Source organism: Hyperolius riggenbachi, chromosome 1, assembly GCF_040937935.1.
Source record: "Hyperolius riggenbachi isolate aHypRig1 chromosome 1, aHypRig1.pri, whole genome shotgun sequence".
Taxonomy (NCBI): domain Eukaryota; kingdom Metazoa; phylum Chordata; class Amphibia; order Anura; family Hyperoliidae; genus Hyperolius; species Hyperolius riggenbachi.
In genome coordinates this window covers 138,530,557-138,552,781 of record NC_090646.1, presented here as the reverse complement: position 1 = coordinate 138,552,781, position 22,225 = coordinate 138,530,557, and the positions used below count along the sequence as shown (strand labels likewise).

The following is a 22,225-nucleotide window of genomic DNA, read 5'->3' as shown; positions in this document are numbered from 1 at the left end:
CCGTATGGTTCCTGTCCGGATCCGGTCCGGTTGCATACGGTTTCCGTGCGGTATGAACACGGTTGCGGTCCGGATCCGGATTCTAAAAGAGATAACAACCTGTATAAAAACAAAAAAAAATGTTGGGGTCTGGGAGGTCAGCAGAAGGGGGACCTGTGGAATCAGGCCCTCCGCTGTTTAGCACTCACCTCCACCTCCAACATGCTGCCAACATCTCCAGCTCGTGCTGCTCCACTCCAAAATGGTTGCCCATGTGTCCCCGATACAATATCGCCGCAACAATCCTCATAGGAAGTGGGGTAGAACATCCGGATTTTTTGCCAGTGTGTTGTGCGCTCTCCGGTTCTCATTGGTTTCCATTGGCCGGATGGTGCAGTCCGGCTCCGCCCCGGATACGGCTGCCGGAGGAGCCGGACCAAAAAATAGCGCATGTTGGAACGGACACCGGAGTCCGGATCCGGTCCGGCTCCGGTCCGGACGAAACGGACACATGTGAACCCTGGCATAGACTTACATTGCTATGCCGTGCGTCCGTTTCGTCCGGCCAGCATGCGGTGCGGCTCCGGCACGGCTATTCCGGATAGCCACCGCTAATGTGAACCGGGCCTTAGAACTGCCACAGCCACAAATTGCGCTGCATCCTACGGCGGTGCCCAAACTACCAGGTGCACCTCGCAAGCATTTTATCTGCTTTGCCGTAGCTTACCATACATTGATTTTTGTTGCTTTGTTATTTTCCACATGAAATACCCTAAAGTACACACTGACCTGCTCAAAAAAAAAAGCCCACAACAAACAGATTGTAACGATTGGTGTAGCAACACAGATGTCTGATTATGTGTGATCTGCAGAATCACCAATAATGCAGATGTTATACCTGATTATGTGGTGATCTGCAGTATCACCAATAATACAAGTATAGCTATAGCCAATGAGGTATGTAGTGCTTGGTGCAACAGTAACTGAATAGTTTAACTAGACCTCACCAGAAGAGCTGGTGGGTACTATAAAACACAGTAACTGATTAGATAACTGAACCTCACCAGAGGAGCTGGTGGTGGGTCCTAAAGAACACAGTAACTGCTAATTAGATATAATCCCACCAGAGGAGCTGGTGGGTAATATTAGAACACAATAACTGATAGTTTGACTTCACCTCACCAGAGGAGCTGGTGGGTACTATCAAGACACAATAACTTATAGTTTGGCTTCACCTCACCAGAGGAGCTGGTGGGTACTATCAGGACACAATAACTGATAGATTGGCTTCACCTCACCAGAGGAGCTGGTGGGTACTATAAGGACACAATAACTGATAGATTGGCTTCACCTCACCAGAGGAGCTGGTGAGTACTATCAGGACACAATAACTGATAGTTTGGCTTCACCTCACCAGAGGAGCTGGTGGGTACTATCAGTAGAGCACCTCACCAGTGACAAGGGCTCACTGGTGAGTAGAGAGGTCAGACAGGCTAGATCAGTAACGAGCGAGCAGGCACAGTACAGAATCGACAGGCAAGAGAATAGTCAGATAACAGGCTGGGTTCAGTAGCTAAGACAGATGGGCAGAAGTACAGGAGCGATAAGCAAGAGCAGAGTCAGAGGGTAGCAAGAGTCATACACAGAATATCAAATAGCAATATACAATAATCCTAGTCTTGTGTGAAATCCCTGGTTTCCTCCCAGATCAAAGCACACCGGATACTATCTAAGGTCTGAGTGCTAGCACATAAGTATTCGCAACAGCAGACAAGTTGCGAGTGAACAGAGAAGGCTTATAAAGCAGAGGAGACCCCACTGCCACGCCCACAACAATCAGCCAATCCGGAGCGCCGTGAGTCTCCCCTGACGTCAGCCGACCAGCTGGTCAGCTGACGAGCCTCCTCCCTGCATAAAGGTCCTGTCTCCGCGCGCGCCCACGCGATATGGCAACTCTATGTGCAAACGACAGACCCGTCCTCGGCATACTAGACGCCAGAGGCACGGGCGAAGTCCCTGAGCAGGCAGGCAAGGTGGCTGCGGAAACACCCTGCGTGTCCGCAGTCGCCATTACTGCGGATGTTACACAGATTCTACATTACGTATGTTTTCAGTACTACAACAATAACAGATTGTTGCTTGTTATTTGTAGTGTGTCATTACTTTTTACCTAATACGGTATTCGGTGTCTTGCTTCCTATATAAGATAGCATTAAAAAAACAGTATAATGAACACAGGCATTTACTGAATACTTAAAGTAGACCTGAACTCTTGCACAAGACAGAAGGAAAACATAGAGAAATACACCCTGTATGTATTTAGAAAGTTTAGCCTGTTCAATTCCCCTTCATCTGTCTCTAATCACAAGTTGTCGTTTGATCTCTCTCTCAGATTTTTTTGTAGGATTTGTATCAGCTGTAACACAGAAATGTTTTTCTTTAAAGGTTATTATGCTGCTGCATATCTTTTAGAGTAGAGAGGAAGTTCTAAGTTCAGGTCCGCTTTAATTAGCTAATACAAAAGAACATGTTTAATGATAGAAATTTTCAAAGCTGTTGATTACTTGGGAAAGACCTTGTAAATGATGTATAGAGACATATCCTTTGTGATGTATGATATTACAATGCTTTTATCTTGTATGTAAGTACACTGTGCAATTAGTGTTCACCATTCAACAATGGAGATTTATTAAATCCATATATAAAACACTGTTCCTTATTCATACAGAAGCTACATGAGTTTATTTTTGTACTCAATAATACATGGCTTTACAATGCATTATATGTGGCTGAAGGTCACCCAGAAATAAAAAAAAAAAACAAGAACAATATACATCGACTTCTGCCCACATATAAAGAAATCCAATTTTTCCTGTTTCCAGGAAGCATGACTGTAAAAATGTTATCCAACCTGCAATATTAAAGGTTGTTGTTGATTATTAAGCCTGGTCTGCTTCAAAAAGGCTATGAAAGTCTATTTCTTTTTATTGCATTTGACCTTACAATCAACGGGGTGTTAGACAGGGCTTTAGTGTAATCCTAAGGAAGGATTTTTTTGAGAGAGAGAGAGAGAGAGAGAGAGAGAGAGAGAGAGAGAGAGAGAAGAATACAATTGTTGAGGGTGCCATAGATGCAAAAAAGTATTTTACATGAAGAAATAGTTCTGGTTGTAAAATGTATGACCACTAAACAAAATAAAATAATTTTCTTTCGCTGGTATCAAATCTTAAAGAGAAACTTACGCAAAAAGGAGAAAAACAAATTAATACATTGCAAGGTGAGAAGTTTAAAGAAGAACTCCAGTGAAAATAATATAATAAAAAAGTGCCTAATTTTTACAATAATTATGTATAGATGGTTTAGTCAGTGTTTGCCAATTGTAAAATCTTTCCTGCCCCTGATTTACATTCTGACATTTATCACATGGTGACATTTTTACTGCTGGCAGGTGATGTTATTGGATGGAGATGCTACTTGCATTTTTGGCAGCTGTTATTTCCCACAATACAACAAGGCTCCCACAGTGTGATGTCAGTACCTCAGTGCTGTGAGGCGCGCCGGTGACATCACACTGTGAGAGGGGTTTCACCACTAAATCAGCCATACAGTACAGAGCCCCCTGATGATCCGTTTGAGAAATGGGATAGATTTCTCATGGGAAAGGGGGTATCACCTACTGATTGGGATGAAGTTCAATTCTTCATTACAGTTTCTCTTTAAAAATAGAAGAGAGATCAAGACATTTAATTTGTTTATGTTGTTTGATCCACAATGAGCCTGCACATCATCATCTTTACTACTGGTAGACAAGAAAAAAACTAGACAGCACCAATTACCATTATTTAAAACCACATCTACTAGCATTGCGATAGGCTAAAAGTGTTTCACCACAATATCAGCCATACAGACCCCCCTGATTATTTATTTATGAAAAGGTAAAGATTTCTCATGGGAAAGGGGGTATCAGTTAATCAGCTAATGGCGGGGATGAAGTTCAATCCTTGGTTACAGTTCCTCTTTAAAGTAACAGCAGATTATAGCTTTATACCTTAGATTTATTTTCTCCTTACTAGACTGTAGTAGAAAAGGTAAACAAGCAATATTTTCCTCTTTCCTCTATTGATGATTTATCTGAGCAGAAATGTGTAATGATCTGCTCTGCTGTCTGCACAAGCAGACAGCTTTTTGACCATTTTTTAGGTCTGAGTGCTGCAGGTCCCTGGAAAAGAGACCTGTCTTCACTCTGCAAGTTGCAGAGTTGCTGTTCTGGTGAGAAATTTGCATCCACTTGTCATGCAAATTGTTTAGCTGCTTCCTTTGATGGCTTGCAGTATAAATACCATTTCCTCCCAGAATTCCCTGCTGGTCATGAAGGTTTGTTCCTGCTAACTTGGAGTCTCAGCCCTCTGCTAATTGTTTGCTAATATTGCTATCTTAGAGTAGTTCCTTGGGGGTGCACTAGCATTCCTTCTAGCATAGTGAGGTCGTTATTATCTTTTTTGCCTTGTTCTGTCTTTCTGTTGCGATTGTTCTGTTGCCAGCGGCGGCTGACAGGAAAACGCTCTGTCTGTTTTGATTGCATTCGCCCTAGCGTTAGAGGCGGTGGATCTCTTTGTATTCTGTCTAGGAGTGTAGCCAGAGCTGCGGTAGCTACTGGCTACTCCTTCTGTCTGTCTTGTTGTGCGGATCGCACTCGCTCTTGCGGAAGAGCAGTGGATTCTTTCTATCCTGTTCCTGTGTACGGATCGCACTCGCTCTTGCGGAAGAGCAGTGGATTCTTTCAGTCCTGTTCCTGTGTATGGATCGCACTCACTCTTGCGGAAGAGCAGTGGATCCTATCTGACTTATTCCTGTTGTCTGTTTGTCTGGAGCAAACGCTTGCTGTTGCCTGAGGGAAGGCAACCGATTAGCAAGCGTTTCTGTTATTTGTTTGTTTGTGTTTTCGGTGTTCTTTTGTTAGTCAGGGTTGGCGCGTTTTGTCTCTGTTGCGCTTCTCGTGTGGAGACCGCGCCATTAACGTGTTTTGTCGCCGTTGCACTTCTCGTGCGGCGACCGCGTTTATCTAGTGCGTTTGTTATTTTCCTTGTCATTCTGATTGTTATTGTTTGCTGTGTCTTTCTTACTACATCTATGCTCTGTCTTTATTCAGTCTTGTGTCGCTATTAGCAATCGCCATTTCTGCGATTGCTTTCCCACTTGGTCTTCGCTGGTGTGTGTTCACCGTCGCCAGGTGGCGACTAGATTGGTGGACATACATACATTCTGTCTCTGTGCTCACTCTCTCTCACTAGGGGCTATCTTGCCCTGTATTGCTTCCCCTCGTGCAATTCCTTCTGGCATCTGTGGCAGTGCAGAGGGTTTATTCCTCTGAACTCCACAGCTCCATCTGCCGGTGGGAATTCACCTCTACAGGTGCAGAGCACCAAAGCTGGGTTCTGTTATTCAGACGCTTGTGGAGGATTTCCGCAGTGTCAGTGCACATCTTGTGCGCTGACCACGGAGATAATTCTACAATCGTTACAAAATGTTGTTTAATGTCATGAAGACAAGACACAGAACATGTACTTCACACTTTTTTCCTGGCAGACTCAATGTTTAGAGCTGCAGCCATTAGGGCACACTCAGTAGGCAATAGCAGTGTTAGGGAATCTTGTCCAAGTTCTCCTTACTGAATAGGTAATGGCTTACTGAACAGGAAGAGCTGAGATTTTATTCTTTGTCACATGTGTCAGAGGCAGAGCCCTTATCCAGTACACTATCCAGTCAACAAAGCATGCACCCATCATTGCTCCTGCCCATGAACATGTCCGTGCCCATGCCTCCCCCCTCCCCCCCATCATTCCTAAACAATGGTCGGTGATATCTTGCTCAGTTATTGATAAGTAACACCCTTGTTTATTTTTCATTAATATATGTTCGTTATATTCCTTATCCTATTTCATCTAAGATTCATGGGCGTCCGCAGAAAATTTTCCAGGGGGGGGGGGCAAAAATGGAGGGTCGGAGTCATGCGGTGCACCGAAAAAGGGCCATGGCCATGAACCACGATGTGGGTGTGGTCACAGGTGGAGCCAAATTTACATGAACTTAGCAATGGTGGGACATTAGACTAGGGCTATGGTAGGGATTAGATTGCGAGTGCCTCCGACACAGGTGGTCCCCAGTGTAGGTAGTGACAGGGAAACTTAAGTCTGTGTGGCATGAAGCCACACCCCAGATTTTGCAGGCGAGTGCCAGTGGGTGGGAGAGGGTGACAATGGGCAGGAGGGGGGTGCCAGTGGGTAGGAGGAAGGTGCACGTGTGTGGGGAGGGAAGTAGAAAGGCAGAGAGAGAGAATGAGAGAGACTGAGAGGGAGAGTGACAGCTGAGAGGCAAAAAGAGAGAGAGAGCAGAAAGGCAGAGAGAGACAGCAGGGAGGCAGAGAGAGAGAGAGCAAGAGAGAGCTAGAGACAGCAGAAAGGCAGAAAGAGAGAGAGACAGCATAAAGGCAGAGAGAGAGAGAGATACAGCAGAAAGGCAGAGAGAGAGACAGCAAAAAGGCATAGAGAGAGAGAGAGAGAGAGAGAGAGAGAGAGAGAGAGTGCGAGCAGAAAGGCAGAGAGAGAGCAGAAAGGCAGAGAGAGAGAGACAGCAGAAAGGCAGAGAGAGAGAGAGCTAGCAGAAAGACAGAGAGAGGGCAGAAAGGCAGAGAGAGAGAGAAACAGCAGAAAGGCAGAGAGAGAGAGAGAGACAGCAGAAAGGCAGAGAGAGAGAGAGGCAGCAGAAAGGCAGAGAGAGGGAGCAGTAAGGCAGAGAGAGAGAGAGACAGCAGAAAGGCAGAGAGAGAGAGACAGCTGAAATGCAGATAGAGACAGCAGAGAGGCAGAGAGAGAGTGAGGACACAGAAAGGGAGAAAGAGAGACAGCAGAAAGGCAGAGAGAGACAGCAAAAATGCACAGAGGCAGAGACAATATAGAAGCAGAGAGAGAAAGAGCACAGAAAGGGAGAGAGAAAGACAGCAGAAAGTCAGAGAGAGAGAGAGAGAGCAGAAAGGCAGAGAGAGAGAAACAGCATAGACGCAGAGAGAGCGGAGAGAGAGAGAGACAGCAGAAAAGCAGAGAGAGAGTGCAGAAAGGCAGCGCAGAAAGGCAGAGAGAAAGAGAGAGAGAGACAGCAGAAAGGCAGAGAGAGAGAGAGCAGAAAGGCAGAGAGAGAGAGAGAGAGCGAGCAGAAAGGCAGAGAGAGAGAGAGCAGAAAGGCAGAGAGAGAGAGAGAGAGAGCAGAGAGAGAGAGAGAGCTGAGGGGCAGAGAAAGAGAGACAGCAGAAAGGCAGAGAGAAAGAGACAGCGGAAAGGCAGAGAGAGAGAGAGTGACAGCAGAAAGGGACATCAGAAAGGAAGAGAGAGTATAGTTGCCCCCAGTATAGCTAGTATACTGTAGTTGCCCCCAGTATAGTTAGTATAGTTGCCTCCAGTATAGCTAGTATAATTGCCCACAGTGTAGGTAGTGTAGTTTCCCCTAGTATTAGTATAGTTGCCCCCAGTATAACTAGTATAGTTGCCCCTAGTGTAGGTAGTATAGTCACCCCCAGTATAGCTAGTATAGTTGCCCCATATTAGTATAGTTGCCCCCAGTGTGGGTAGTATAGTCGCCCCCAGTATAGCTGGTATTGTCGCCCCCAGTATAGCATAGTTGCCCCCAGTATGGGGGGAGCTTGGAAGGAGGGACAGCGGCAGGGAGGGGGCCAGACCCCCCCCCCCCCCCACCTCCCTCACCTGGGTCCCCTCCTTCTGGTGCTTCCCCCCTCCAAATTAGCAGCAGCAAACAGAATCGAGCATCAGCGGGTGGAGAGGAACTGCCCACTTTCTTCCTGCATTCCAGGCGATGGCGCGCAGTGTCATCGTCACGTGACACTGGTCTCCGACTTCTCCGCCGCTTACTGTGCTTCTGCTAATCAGGAAGCACAGAGCGGTGGAGAAGGCGGTGACCAGTGTCATGTGATGATAGCGCTACCTACCATCGCCTGGAATGCAGGAAAAAGGTGAGTAATTCCTCTCCACCCGCTGATGCCCGCTTATGTTTGCCACTGCTAATTTGGAGGGGGGAAGCGACAGAAGGAGGTGACCCAGGTAAGGGAGGTGGGGGGTCTGGCCCTCCTCCCAGCCGCTGTCCCCTCTACCCCTCGTTTTGTGTTGCTTCCTGCTGCAGGTTCGGGTGGCTTGGGGGGGGGCAGCAGCTGGCCAGGGGGGGGGGGGCGCATGCCCCATTTTGCCCAATGTGCGGATGCCCATGCTAACATCTATTATATCACAGTATTCAGTATGGTGTTTTTGTATCCATATTTTGTGAAATACATCATGAATCAGTGAATGGATAATCATTTTTCCACTATTCTTTTTATTTCCAGGTTGGCAGAGCTTACTTCCTTGCTAATGTCATATGCTGCTTGGCTAGACTCAATCTGTGTGCTGCCCCAACTCTTCCTTCCATCATCACCCACAGGAAGTCAGGGGTGTGCTGGAAGTGGACAACAGTTAGTCTTTTCTTTTGAACACAGCTAACCTTACCCATGTCCACAATTCGCCCCCTAAGCCTATGCATGGATGGATTCTCTGGGTCATGTGACAAAGGGTAACTTCTAAGGAAAAGCTGCATCGGATTAGAAAATTATGAGTAATGTCATATTCTACTATCTACCTTCACTAGTGATTAAAAATCCTGTAAGTGAATTCGACCCTTAAAATGATGTCCAAATATATTATTGTCTTAAAGCGGACCTGAACTGAGAACTTCCTCTCTGCTCTAGAAGATAAGCAACAGCATAATAACCTTTAAAGAAAAAAACATTTATTTGTTACAACTGATACACATCCAGCAATAAATCTGCAGTGTGTCTACTACCTACTTTCATGGAAGCAGGCATATCCTGTGTTTACAAATTAGCTGCTCTACCGTGGCAGCCAGATGATACAGCTAAGAGATCAAATTACACTGTTGATTAGTCACATTTGAAGGGGAATTAGACATGACAAACTCTCTAAATACATACAGGGTACATTTCTCTATGTTTTCCTTCTGTCAAGTTCAGGTCCACTTTAAACCTGATAGAGGATGGTCCTCTTCCATTGAATATTTTTTTTGAAAATCTATTTACTTCTACCTTGTCTAGTTTCCAATCATTTTATAATAGTGTATCAATCGAAAGCATGATCCAGCATGGTCATACACAATTCTTGATGAAGTGACAACAGTTGTGTAGTTTTGTATGACAACCAGACTAAATGCGGCAATGTGCTGCAGAGGTCATTGCTTCCTATTTAGCCAAACAGGCAACAACTGATCATTTGCAATTAGTGACCTGTGCACAGGGCCGGGCCGAGGCAGAGGTGAGAGAGGCTCCAGCCTTAGGGCGCAGTGTAGGAGGAGGTGCACAACTCCCTCAGCTATCATTCCCTATTGTGTTTGAAGCAGAGAGAAATAAGAAAAGAGAATACATGTCAGTGACTGCAAGCCAGATAACTAGAGATTAAGGTGTTGCGTGGGTTGGGGGGCACCTCTCAGCCTAATAGCAATCAGTGTGTGATGGCTGGGGTGGGAGGGATGGAGGGGCGCACTTTGGTGTCTCAGATTTAGGTGCTGGAGGACCTTGTCCCACCTCTGCCTGTGTATGGCCACCTTTACAAATCATGAATATCATGAACATAAACCGGAAAACACTTCAGAAACAGAAAACAAAAGACCGAGAGCCCAAATGGTGCGGTATTTTTGGATGGTAATGACAAAATTGATTAAAAGAGTTATACTCACAAACATGGGTTGCCCCTAGGCAACCACTCCATGTGCTGGTGGGGAGAATTGTAACCTGACCCCACTCAGGTATAAGATGTCGCTCTCTGTAGAAGGAAATTAGGAAGAATCCTTGCCACCATAGGTGGATAGCTTTGTGATGAGGATAAGGACCAGAGGCGCCAAAAAGAGTAAAAACACAACGAAAGTTAAAAAATGGGGGGAGACCTATTCACCGCCCACAAAAACCAAGAACCAATATAAGACTTAATGTTCAGTCAGAAAAACAGGTATGAGCTCAGTGAAGGCGCTGAGCTCGTACCAGACCCCCAATTGCTTGTGCTCCTGTTTGATTGCCTGAGGAAGCGGGGTAATCCCGTGAAACGCGTAGCACCTGGGAGTACCAATAAATTGTTGTTTTTCTGACTGAACATTAAGTCTTATATTGGTTCTTGGTTTTTGTGGGCGGTGAGTAGGTCTCCCCCCATTTTTTAACTTTCGTTGTGTTTTTACTCTTTTTGGCGCCTCTGGTCCTTATCCTCATCACATAAACGGGAAAACAAGAAGATACTTTGATGACCAATATAGCTATAATCTAGTTACCAATATGGGCCCTTATTTTTTCTCCTGTTTTTTTTCCACTTTGCAGTTGTGTGCAAAATACAAAAATGTAGGAGAAAAGGTACTATAAAATTAATTTTTAGTATGTATTTTCTCACTTGCATGTAGTTTAACCCCTCTGGCATTTAATTTTTCCAGGATTTCTGTGCAAAAAGTGGTTCAATTAATTTTCATGAAATTTTTGTCTGCAACTTACCAAAATGTGACAAGCTAAGGGTCTTGTATACATTCTGAGTATAATAAGTTGCAACTACAAAATCATTGAAGTGAAATTCAAATTTCGAAATTTAATTAATTAACCACAAACAGATGCTAGCATGCCATTTACGCAAACACAGAGTTTTGATCCCTATTTTTCCTGTCGTCTGAGGCAACCCTGAAAGAAAAAGGGTTGATCCAGGGTTGTTTAGTGCCTTATTCCTGTGCTGCAGTGGTAAAAACGATGATCACCGGGAAATACCGCTAAAAGCCAACAAATGCTTTTCTGCACGCTTGCAAAAAAGCATTTACACGAGACAACGGAGGGAGGGCGATGATGCATCTGTACAGCATTATTACTGTACTGTCGCTCGAGAGGGATCAATACCCGATCCCTCCAGTGACACAGATCTAGAAGACATCTGAATGTGAGTATGTAACTGCACTGATCCCTGCCAGACAACAGAGCATTAATGATGCTGTACAGAGGCTTCATCGGCCTTTAGAAGCCCATTAACGGTACAATGTTTTCACTAAATGCAATCTTTATGATCAAAAATAATCTAAAGGTAATTATCAATTGTTCACATTTACTGAACGATTATTTCTTCAAATTTGATCATAAAATTCAACTTTCGGATCGATTTTATCCTATTTAGCAATCGACCAAAGAATCGTTCCTTATCAATTGCCTTCATAGACAGTGAATTTTCTATATAATTCAATCATTAAAATCGCATCGTAAGATCCCATTTGGTGAAAAAATTGAACCATTAACGGGCACCTTTAGGCTGAGGACACGTCTGTTGCGTGGACGCCAGCTGCGGAGGAGAAGAGGATTGGAGGCGCCTGCGATCGCTGTGGTAAGTATTTGGAAGTGCAGGACGAGCCTGGTTTATCCTTACTGCTAATAATAACTTTTTATGAATGAGCAAGGCTCATCCTTACAGTCAGGAATGTTAAAAGGCATTTTATTAGCAAGGTGTGAAAATATCAACTAGGACTTGGAGAAAATGTTAATTGCATATGAGCCATTATGGTTACACTTATGTAAAAAGATGACTGACATGAAAGGATTGTTCTTAGATCACACATTTCACAACAAATCATCTTTAGAAGTCTCATTTACTAACAATTCAGAAGGATTAAAGAAAGGACAGTGGTAAATAACTGGTAAATATATTGCCCACAGTTACAGTACACTTGATCAGGGACAGCTGAGCCAGTCTAATGCAGGCTCCATGTGTTCACACTCATGGTAATAAGCAGAACTGAAAGATGCCCAGACAAGGAGATTTAAATTCAAGTACACTCTTTTATCCATCAAGCACATACTTTGTTGCTATGGAAAAAAACAGAAAAGATTTCTAGTGGAGTCCGGAAAGAGCACTGAGGATGTGCCAACTCAGAAATATAACACAGGAAGATCCATCCCACAAGCTACTAGTAGACCTAAGCTTGTTTAAAAATGGTCTCTAGATCTGTCTCTCACCGCCGCCACTGCCGCATGTCAGTGAGCATGCGCGTGCACCCGCCTGCATGTGCACACCCGTCCGCACACGCTCGCCCGGCTAACTGGCCCCGTCCTCCTGTCCCAACGGCTGTTCGTGCGCAGTAGCAACAAAGCACGGACTGAAGGACACAGGGACAGGAATATGCAAAGACAGTTAGGTTTTATTAGGTAGGATACAAAACTTTATTGCAAAAATATTTTTTAAACATATCTGGGAATGATGAACAGAATGGATCACTTCAAGTTCACATACTAAAGTGTGTGTGTGTGTGTGTGTGTGTGTGTGTGTGTGTGTGTGTGTGTGTGTGTGTGTGTGTGTGTGTGTGTGTGTGTGTGTGTGTGTGTGTGTGTGTGTGTGTTTGTGTGTGTGTGTGCATGTAATAGAGAGATGGAACGTGTTTGTGTGAGGGAGAGAGAGAGTTAAAGTGTGTGTGTGTGTGTGAGAGAGAGAGAGAGAGAGAGTGTATGTGAGAGAGAGAGATCGAGTGAGTGAGTGTGTGTGTGTGTGAGAGAGAGAGGGAGAGAGAGAGAGAGAGAGAGAGAGAGAGTTTGTGTGTGTGTGCGTGTGTGTGTGTGTGTGTGTGTGTGAGAGAGAGAGAGAGAGAGTGTGTGTGTGTGTATGTGAATCAGGGCCAGATTATCCCACTAAGCATCCCAAGCATCTGATTGGTGCTTCCGCCAAAGTCTAAGGGGCCCTATCAGCATGTAAACTGGCCCTTGTATCCTTTATATACATCACCAGCCAGTTGCCATGGCAATGAGTCACCAATATCGATGCTTGCCAGCAGGCTTTGGCGCTCTCTCTCTCTCCATCCCAGCCTGGGCCGCGGAGGTGTCAGCTTGTGTCATGTCAGCATCAGCCTTACTTACCGCTGCTGATGCTACTGAGATGACGTCAGACTCTTCCTTCATGAGTCCCACACCCTTCTTCTCCTGGCTCGCTGAAGTTCCTCTCAGTGTCCAGGACTCAGTTGACCCATGGCCATACATAATTATCCACTTAAAGACCAGTGACCAGTGATCGGTGCTGCGTGGGCTCTACCGCCCGCAGCACTGATCAGGAGTGCAGCAGGGCGATCAGACTTCCCCCCTTTTTTCCCCACTAGGGGGATGTCCTGCTGGGGGGTCTGATTGCCGCCGGCTGCATTTGCTTAGCGGGGGGGGGCTCTTTAAAGCCCCCCTCCGCAGCGTTCTCCGCCCTCTCGCCCGTTCCCTCCCTCTCCCTTCCCCTCTGAGCGGCACAGGATGGATATCCGTCCTGCGCCTGATGGAATAGGCTTCTGCCTATCAGATGAAGGCGATCCCCAGCCAATCAGAGGCCGGGGATCGCCGATCTACGTCAGCAGCGCCATATTGATGTAAACAGCGGGGATTTCTTCTCCGCATGTTTACATTATGCGTGCGAGCCGCGATCGGCAGCCTCCGTGAACTGGCATGGAAAGGCCACCCACTGTGTATGTGTGTGTGTGTGTGTGTGTGTGTGTGTGTGTGTGTGTGTGTGTGTGTGTGTGTGTGTGTGTGTGTGTGTGTGTGTGTGTGTGTGTGTGTGTGTGTGTGTGTGTGCGCACATAGATGTGCATAGAAGTGAGCTGTGATTCTATTCTAGCAATATTTTGATTCACATAGCTTCTCTACAATACCAAGTACTAAGTACACAGACACCCGTTTTCATAGGTAGTGCTTTAAAGCTTTTTTTACTCATGCCTTCTGCCTGCTCATTGGACTGTAAGTAACATCTGATAAATGTCTAACCTATCATTAAATCAATCATTAAACCTGTTAAAAATAAAAAAGTGCTGCCACTGCTAAATGTATTGTTTTTTGATGCCAGCCCTATGGTTGTTATACTGATCCTTGCTTCACCATTGTATTAATTATAAGGAATATAATCTGCTTTAAAATGTTGCCTAAATAGCTCTGGGATGCAGTGTTATTATTGCTGTCATAGCATTGATAACAATTCTCTTTCTGGCAGAACCCAGTCATTCTACTGTCTTCAAGGATGATGATTTTATTCTTTGAGCTTTGAATGAAGGTACCTGTCTTTATGATTATCTGTCAAACTCAGTCAAATGGTTTTGAAATGGCAAACCTATTATAGCCACTTATTGCAGTAGAGGCAGTATATCTACACCCCGATGGTAGCTATTAATGGCTCCAGGGGGCGTAGATATACATACCTCGCCACGCCGATGATTTGCGCGCTCCTGTGGGCACTCCCAATTGTGTGCTCATTGCGGTCCGCTAGCAGACAGATCAGTGAATGGGAACACATGTACCATTCACCGATCTAAGTACCAGTGTCAATGATCGCCGGCATCAATGAGATGCCATGCAGTCATTGACAAAATGAAAGGGAAAACATACACGTGTTACTTCCGGTATACAGGATCTTCTAAAAAAATTAGCATATTGTGATAAAGTTCATTATTTTCTGTAATGTACTGATAAACATTAGACTTTCATATATTTTAGATTCAAATACACACAACTGAAGTAGTTAAAGCCTTTTATTGTTTTAATATTGATGATTTTGGCATACAGCTCATGAAAACCCAAAATTCCTATCTCAAAAAATTAGCGTATTTCATCCGACCAATGAAAGAAAAGTGTTTTTAAAACAAAAAAAGTCAACCTTCAAATAATTATGTTCAGTTATGCACTCAATACTTGGTCGGGAATCCTTTTGCAGAAATGACTGCTTCAATGCGTGTGGCATGGAGGCAATCAGCCTGTGGCACTGCTCAGGTGTTATGGAGGCCCAGGATGCTTCGATAGCGGCCTTAAGCTCATCCAGAGTGTTGGGTCTTGCGTCTCTCAACTTTCTCTTCACAATATCCCACAGATTCTCTATGGGGTTCAGGTCAGGAGAGTTGGCAGGCCAATTGAGCACAGTAATACCATGGTCAGTAAACCATTCACCAGTGGTTTTGGTACTGTGAGCAGGTGCCAGGTCGTGCTGAAAAATGAAATCTTCATCTCCATAAAGCTTTTCAGCAGATGGAAGCATGAAACCACTTTTGAACCAGAAACAGCAGCAGAAGCGCCTGACCTGGACTACAGAGAAGCAGCACTGGACTGTTGCTCAGTGGTCCAAAGTACTTTTTTTCAGATGAAAGCAACTTTTGCATGTCATTTGGAAATCAAGGTGCCAGAGTCTGGAGGATGACTGGGGAGAGGGAAATGCCAAAATGCCTGAAGTCCAGTGTCAATTACCCACAGTCAGTGATGGTCTGGGGTGCAATGTCAGCTGCTGGTGTTGGTCCACTGTGTTTTATCAAGGGCAGGGTCAATGCAGCTAGCTATCAGGAGATTTTGGAGCACTTCATGCTTCCATCTGCTGAAAAGCTATATGGAGATGAAGATTTCATTTTTCAGCACGACCTGGCACCTGCTCACAGTGCCAAAACCACTGGTGAATGGTTTCCTGACCATGGTATTACTGTGCTCAATTGGCCTGCCAACTCTCCTGACCTGAACCCCATAGAGAATCTGTGGGATATTGTGAAGAGAAAGTTGAGAGACGCAAGACCCAACACTCTGGATAAGCTTAAGGCCGCTATTGAAGCATCCTGGGCCTCCATAACACCTGAGCAGTGCCACAGGCTGATTGCCTCCATGCAACGCCGCATTGAAGCAGTGATTTCTGCAAAAGGATTCCCGGCCAAGTATTGAGTGCATAACTGAACATAATTATTTGAAGTTTGACTTTTTTTGGTTTAAAAACACTTTTCTTTCATTGGTCGGATGAAATATGCTAATTTTTTGAGATAGGAATTTTGGGTTTTCATGAGCTGTATGCCAAAATCATCAATATTAAAACAATAAAATGCTTGAACTACTTCAGTTGTGTGTATTTGAATCTAAAATATATGAAAGTCTAATGTTTATCAGTACATTACAAAAAATAATGAACTTTATCACAATATGCTAATTTTTTGAGAAGATCCTGTATAAATACTGGAAGTATTATAAACACTTTACATTAGCGATAAACTGAGGGGGGGCATCTAGTGGCCAAATAGTAAACTACAAACTACTACAATACATTACATGCCAACACTTTCTTTCCCATTAAAATTAACCCCTTACTTCCCCTACTCTCCCATAGTTACCAAAATAAAATATGTGAATTATACTAAAAAAAAAACCAACAACATAAAAAAGTACATATATAGTTACCTTAACTTTTTTAATATATACAGGTATGTCATGAGGGTATATTTCTGTTATTTTTGCACGTAAGCACTTGCGATTAGTGCCGGATGCAAAACTGTAAAATACACCTTTATTTCCAAATAAAATATTGTCCTCATACATTGTACTAGGGACATCATTTAAACATTGTAATAACCAGGACAAATAAAATGTGTGGCTTTTATCCACAACAGCATGTTTTATTTTAAAACTATAATGGTTGAAAACTGAGAAATAATGATTTTTTTGTCCATTTTCTTCTTCTTATTCCCATTAAAATGCATTTAGAATAAAATAATTCTTAGCAAAAAGTACCACCCAAAGAAAGCCTAATTGGTGGCGAAAAAAAAACAAGGCATATATCATTTTGTTGTGATAAGTAGTGATAAAGTTATTGGCGAATGAAAGGGAGGAGCACTGAAACCTGAAAATTGTTCTAGTCCATAAGGGGAACAAAACCTTGAGTGGTGGTTAAACGTTATAAACTATGAATGTCACTTCTATTTAAATTCAAACCAATGAAACTTCAAAGATTTCCTCTTTAGAAAACCTCCCCTTTTTATGTGAAAAAAAAATGTTGTAAAACACAAAATCACCTGAAATGAAGTGTATGTCTTATTTAGTGACGTAGCTAAGGAGCTCTGGGTGCAAGTTTTACATTGGGCCCCCCAAGCACTGTACACATAACAATAATACAGTGCACCAAAACCTGCCAAGGACAACCACAGTGTCAAAGGTGCAAGAAGAGGATGGGAAACAGTTTGTGAATGATTACTACTATTTACAGCATCTATGGAAGTGAATATTACAAGCATAGGACCGATAGAGAGCTAGTATTGCTGTTTAGGGAGGGCCTCTGGCCCAACGGCCCTGGTGCAGTCACAACCTCTGCACCCCCTATTGCTATGCTACTGGTCTTATTATTTGTCACACAGAGATGTTAGAGCGATGTATAAAAAGGCATTTAATGCTAGTGAAATGCTTTATGAATCCAGCACCATGGACAGCACAGTAAGCTAGTCTGTCTGCTACCATTATGTTACATGCTCACACTTATTATCATCTAATACATGCCGCTCATTTTATCAGCACTTAGCAAGCACAGCAGTCACCACACGTTCCAAACTACAGTACATTAGACTATGCATAGACATCACGTAAGTCAGCACTCTACAGACTTATATCCAATTCCTGGAACAAATGAGCTGTTGCATGACAGAGTTTAACAGGTAAAAGTAACAATCTTTCACTGCTGAAATACTTCTTCAAGCAGTGGTGCTAGACTATATAACATTAACAATATGGTAGAACACATGCTCACACATAATGAGTACAATTGTTTATAACTATAAGTAATATCAATGCAGATATGTAATTATACCATAGCTTTGAAATGAAAGTGTTTAGGTGTCGCCCCTTTGTGTGAAATAAGGCTCCTACCGGTAAAAATCAACCACATGACTAAAAGCAGCTGAGCTGGCAGAGTGAGTAGCAGGCTCAGTGGGTTGTGTGCTGCTGCTTTACTGACATCATCCTGCTATTAAAGGGCATCTATCAAAGAATATGATTTTCTCAGGATGTTGTTCATTAATAAATAGGAGGGACTTTGTATGAAAAGACTGCAGCTTTAAAAATAAAATAAATTAGTAACCCCTTCCCCCTTGCTATATCTGCAGAACACTTTCCAATTAAAAGTAATGAGGATGTCAGAGTGCCTAAGAGCCCGCTGCTGCACAGGGAACGCAGCTCTGTAAAGAAATGTGTGGCACAATCCAATTATTGGTCCCCTCGCAGAGCTATGCAAAGCCACGCAGCAACAGCAAGATAGCCAGCATGCTCCTCATATGTTCACAAAGGCTGTAATGCACATGTGTGTTAGTGCACAGAGCCCTCTGATTGGATGCTTGCATCTGCAAACATCCAATCAGAGGGCTCTGCTCATGCGTTTGTGCATTATAGCCTTTGTGAACAGTGGAGTGAGCTAGCTATCTTTATTCAGCCCACATGGCTTGCAGAGCATGATGAGGGGACCAGTAATTGAATTGTGTCACACAACAGAGCAGCATCACCTGTGAAGTGGTGGTGGGCTTTTGCGCTATTTGATTTTTAAAGCTACAGTCTTTTCAAAGTCACTCCTATTTATTAATGGCATTATGAGGGGAAAAAAAAACATTTTTCTTTGATAGCTGTCCTTTAAGTCTGCAAGGGGCATGCATAGGAATAAATAAAGCCACGCTCAGGGCCTAGAGTTCAAGTTAAGCGGCACTGGTGTAAGCCTGATAACTGTCCGAAAATGCCCTTTAGCCTGCTTCCAGGCTCCACATACATCTGCGATGCAACTCTTCAAATGGCCTACACAACATATGCAAAAGAGAAAAAGAAGACAACCAATAGCGTAACTCTGTGTGATTGTCAGATACCACCACCTCCCAGTGCATCCACCTCTATCACCACTCTGTTCACCGAAAAAGCATGCCCAGTGTGAGCAGGACACTCTCCTAAAATGCCTGCACTCACCCAGCTGTCCTCCTACAGTATCTGGAGGTGAGATTGATAGCTTAATGGGGAATGGGAAAGGTCACTCACACACTTTGTCCTCAGGTGCTATCAGAAACTAAAAAGACCTTCCATACTGTATAACCATTTTTTTATTATAAAAGATAAGTTAAAATATTGAACTCACAAAGGGAGGGTTTGGGTAAGCGTATTGTATTACCAAGTGTCACATCCCCGGGTGACCACCTGTACTGTTGCGTTCACAGATGGTGTCCTGTTGACTTAGCTACCAATGGTTAGCGTGGGCTCTCCCGGGGCGTGGAGTCTATGTGGCTACGGGTCTTCACTAGAGCACCCTGCAAGGGTTGATGGGCTGCTACCCCTAGTGGGCAACGGACTACTTTGCTGCCTGGTAGCCACAGGTCACGACCCCCAGGATTGCCCAACTGGTAGCACAAGAGAACAGTTGACACTGCGTATGGAGTTCAGTAAATCAGGCAAGGTACAGATTCGGCAGGCAGAAGCGTAGTCAGACAATCTGGGATCAAGGCAGGCAGAGTTCTTTCAGCACGGGTAACAGGCCAAGGGTCAAGGCAGGCAGAGTTCGTTCAGCACGGGTAACAGGCTAAGGGTCGAGGGAGGCGGCAGGCAAGCAAAGTCAGGAACAGGCCGGGTCAATATCAGAAATCAATCAGAAGGTTTGCGGGCAGAGCAACTGCTGGCAAGCTGCATAAACAGACAGCAGTGTTACTCTGTCCCAGTGGCTTTATATAGGCAAAAATAGTGGCAAATTTGAACGCTACGCATGCGCACAAAAGTCCGCATTACGAAAGCGCGCATGCGTACAAACTGATGCACCAGAATGCCGCGCATGCGTATATGCGTACAAAGCGCCGCGTCTTGCTACGCATGCGTGACCTCCCGTCTGGGGCGGAAATATTCCTGGCGTCACGCCGAACGGTGTGACGCGGTGGAACAAACACACAAATCGCCGTCTGGACCCGCGCGCACGCGCGCAAACCAGACGCTGAGCCAGACGACCTGGGGAAGGACGTTGAAGGGGATGGTGAGTATAACATGTACTTACTGCACTTCAAAATCCCTGCTTCTCTGCCTCCCATCCACAGCTGGTTGTGTCTGATGTAGCTCCACCTTACGCATTTTGTCAGCAGTCTGACTCATCAGGGGCTAACTTCAGACGTTCAACCAGCTCTAATTGTACTATCTTTCACTGTCCTCCTCCTCTTATTGGTCACCAGCGCTTGGTATTAACCAGAGCAACTCCAGAGCAACAAGTCCCCTTATTACTCCAATAACTTCCTGGCTGCTAACCCCTCTTCTCATTGGCCTTCCATAGGGTTACCCTGGCAACCCATTCAACTCATAAACTTTAAAAATACACTGCAAACTTTATTAAAAAAAACAATCTAAAACTAGGTCCACTTCATTTTATGCCTCCTGCATGCAATTCTCAGTGGAACTGTTGTAGGAGCGATCACTTATATTATTCTCCTATACCCACCCCACTATACACAAAACAATCATAAACATTGTTCCTAACATGAATCAACTATTACACAGCTGGCCCACATTCACTTACATTACGCACTATACAGCTCTCCAATAAACCACCCCTAAAGGGTTATAAGTCAAAAACAAAAGAACATGGTGAATAAAATAAAATATGATATAATATGTCCATGTATACTAAAGAAACATATCTAACACAGATATAATAGTTCCAGACACCCAGGCCCATATGCAATTAACTTTTTCACTTGAGTTATCTCCTAGGAGATAATTTTCATATTCTCTTTAAACTAAGTTTTCAGCATTTTACAATTGAAAAAGTACCCAAAAGTACTATCAAATTTATTCTGAGTATCTTCTTGCTTGCTGGTGGCTTAAAAGGCAACTTATGACAAGTTGTGAAAATATCACCTAGGAGAAAACTCAGGAGAGAAAGTGAATTGCATATGGGTCCCAGGTCCATATGCAATTCCAATTTTCTCCTATGTTTTCTCCTAGGAGATAATTTTTCAACTTCTATTTTAAATAATTTTCCAGCACTTTTCAACTGAAAAAGTACTGAGAAGTGCAAAAGTATTATCAAAATTATTCTGAGTATTTTCTTGCTTGCTGGTGGCTTAAAAGGTATTTTATTGACAAATTTAAAAATATCACCTAGGAGAAAACTCGGGTGAAAAAGTGAATTGCATATGGCCCTCAGTGTCCTAAATTCTGTCATTTGTAATAAAACAATGAATGTGTAATTCAACATTCAAACCCAGAGGGCATACTGTATCTAAATAAAAACTCCACCTCGTCTCCTTCTTAGAAAGTTCCCAAACTTCGTTACACCCCCTCCAAGTTGGGATCAATCTCTCCACCCCACTACAGTGTACAATTATTGCTAAAAGCTGTTGCACAGGTCCCTCTGATTGCAGAGTTTACCTTCAGGATACTACAGTCCTGAGGGGAAGGCAGGTTGAAAATACAATAGACTTCAAGCACATAAACCAACCGCCACTCAAAAAACTGTATGCAAAATTACTTTATTGAGAGTCTAATGAAAGTGTATAAACCTCGGGTTAGATTGATGTTTTCATTTAAATTGCAACTAAACACTATGTTGTTCATAGCCATTTTTAACGTTCACAATGTGTTCTCCTATCCTCTCTTTTAGTGATCTAGTGGTGTGGCCCACATACTGCAGACCACAATCACACCAAATCACATATACTACTAGCACTGTTGAGCACATAATAACATTCTTGATTTTAAACTCTATTGTTGGCAAAGGACTGAATACTTGCCTCCCTCTCTCCTCTGGCTTCATTGCATCCTTTACATCCTCTACATGGGAAAAACCTTGGGTTTGCCATCCTACAAGTTGCCTTCTCTCATTCGAAGAAGCCACAAAACTTGATGCCAACACATTTTTTTTAATTTTTAAATGAAAGTAAGTTTTGGAACAAGTTAAAACAAGTGAGGACCTGAGCAACTTTGACTAAGTCTGAGTTGTGATGCCTAGATCATGTACCCGCCAAGTACTGTCTCCGCCAAGTACCCCCAATAATGAGTAACACCATCTCACGTCCGAGTTCATGGGTTTTTGTGCCATGTGCCGAGCACCAAGGACATATATAACTAGTTCCACAGCAGCAGTTGTGTGAAGTGTACCCGGTAAGCAGTTGTCAATACCTGTCAAAATCGTATTAATAAAGAACAACCAGCTATGATGTCATGAATGTTCAATGCTCACTGATCTGCGTGTGAGCCAGCCCACCTAATCTAATCAAATAGAAATGCTCTGGTAACACAAACTGATGAAAAGTTAATGCTAACCACGAGAGAAAGGAGTAAGAACATAGAGCATTGGAGATTGGATAGCATAGCTAAGTCAGAGTGCCTATGCAGAATTCTGAGCACTAGTCTACTTTAGGGGGTCCAACA

At 43.8% G+C, this 22,225-nt stretch overlaps 1 protein-coding gene across 1 annotated transcript in view; it reads right to left on the bottom strand.

The window, feature by feature from the left end:
- The window catches only part of TUSC3 (tumor suppressor candidate 3), a 331,289-nt gene that overhangs the window by 308,310 nt on the left and 754 nt on the right, over positions 1–22,225 (bottom strand). The gene's annotated exons all lie outside the window — the stretch shown is intronic.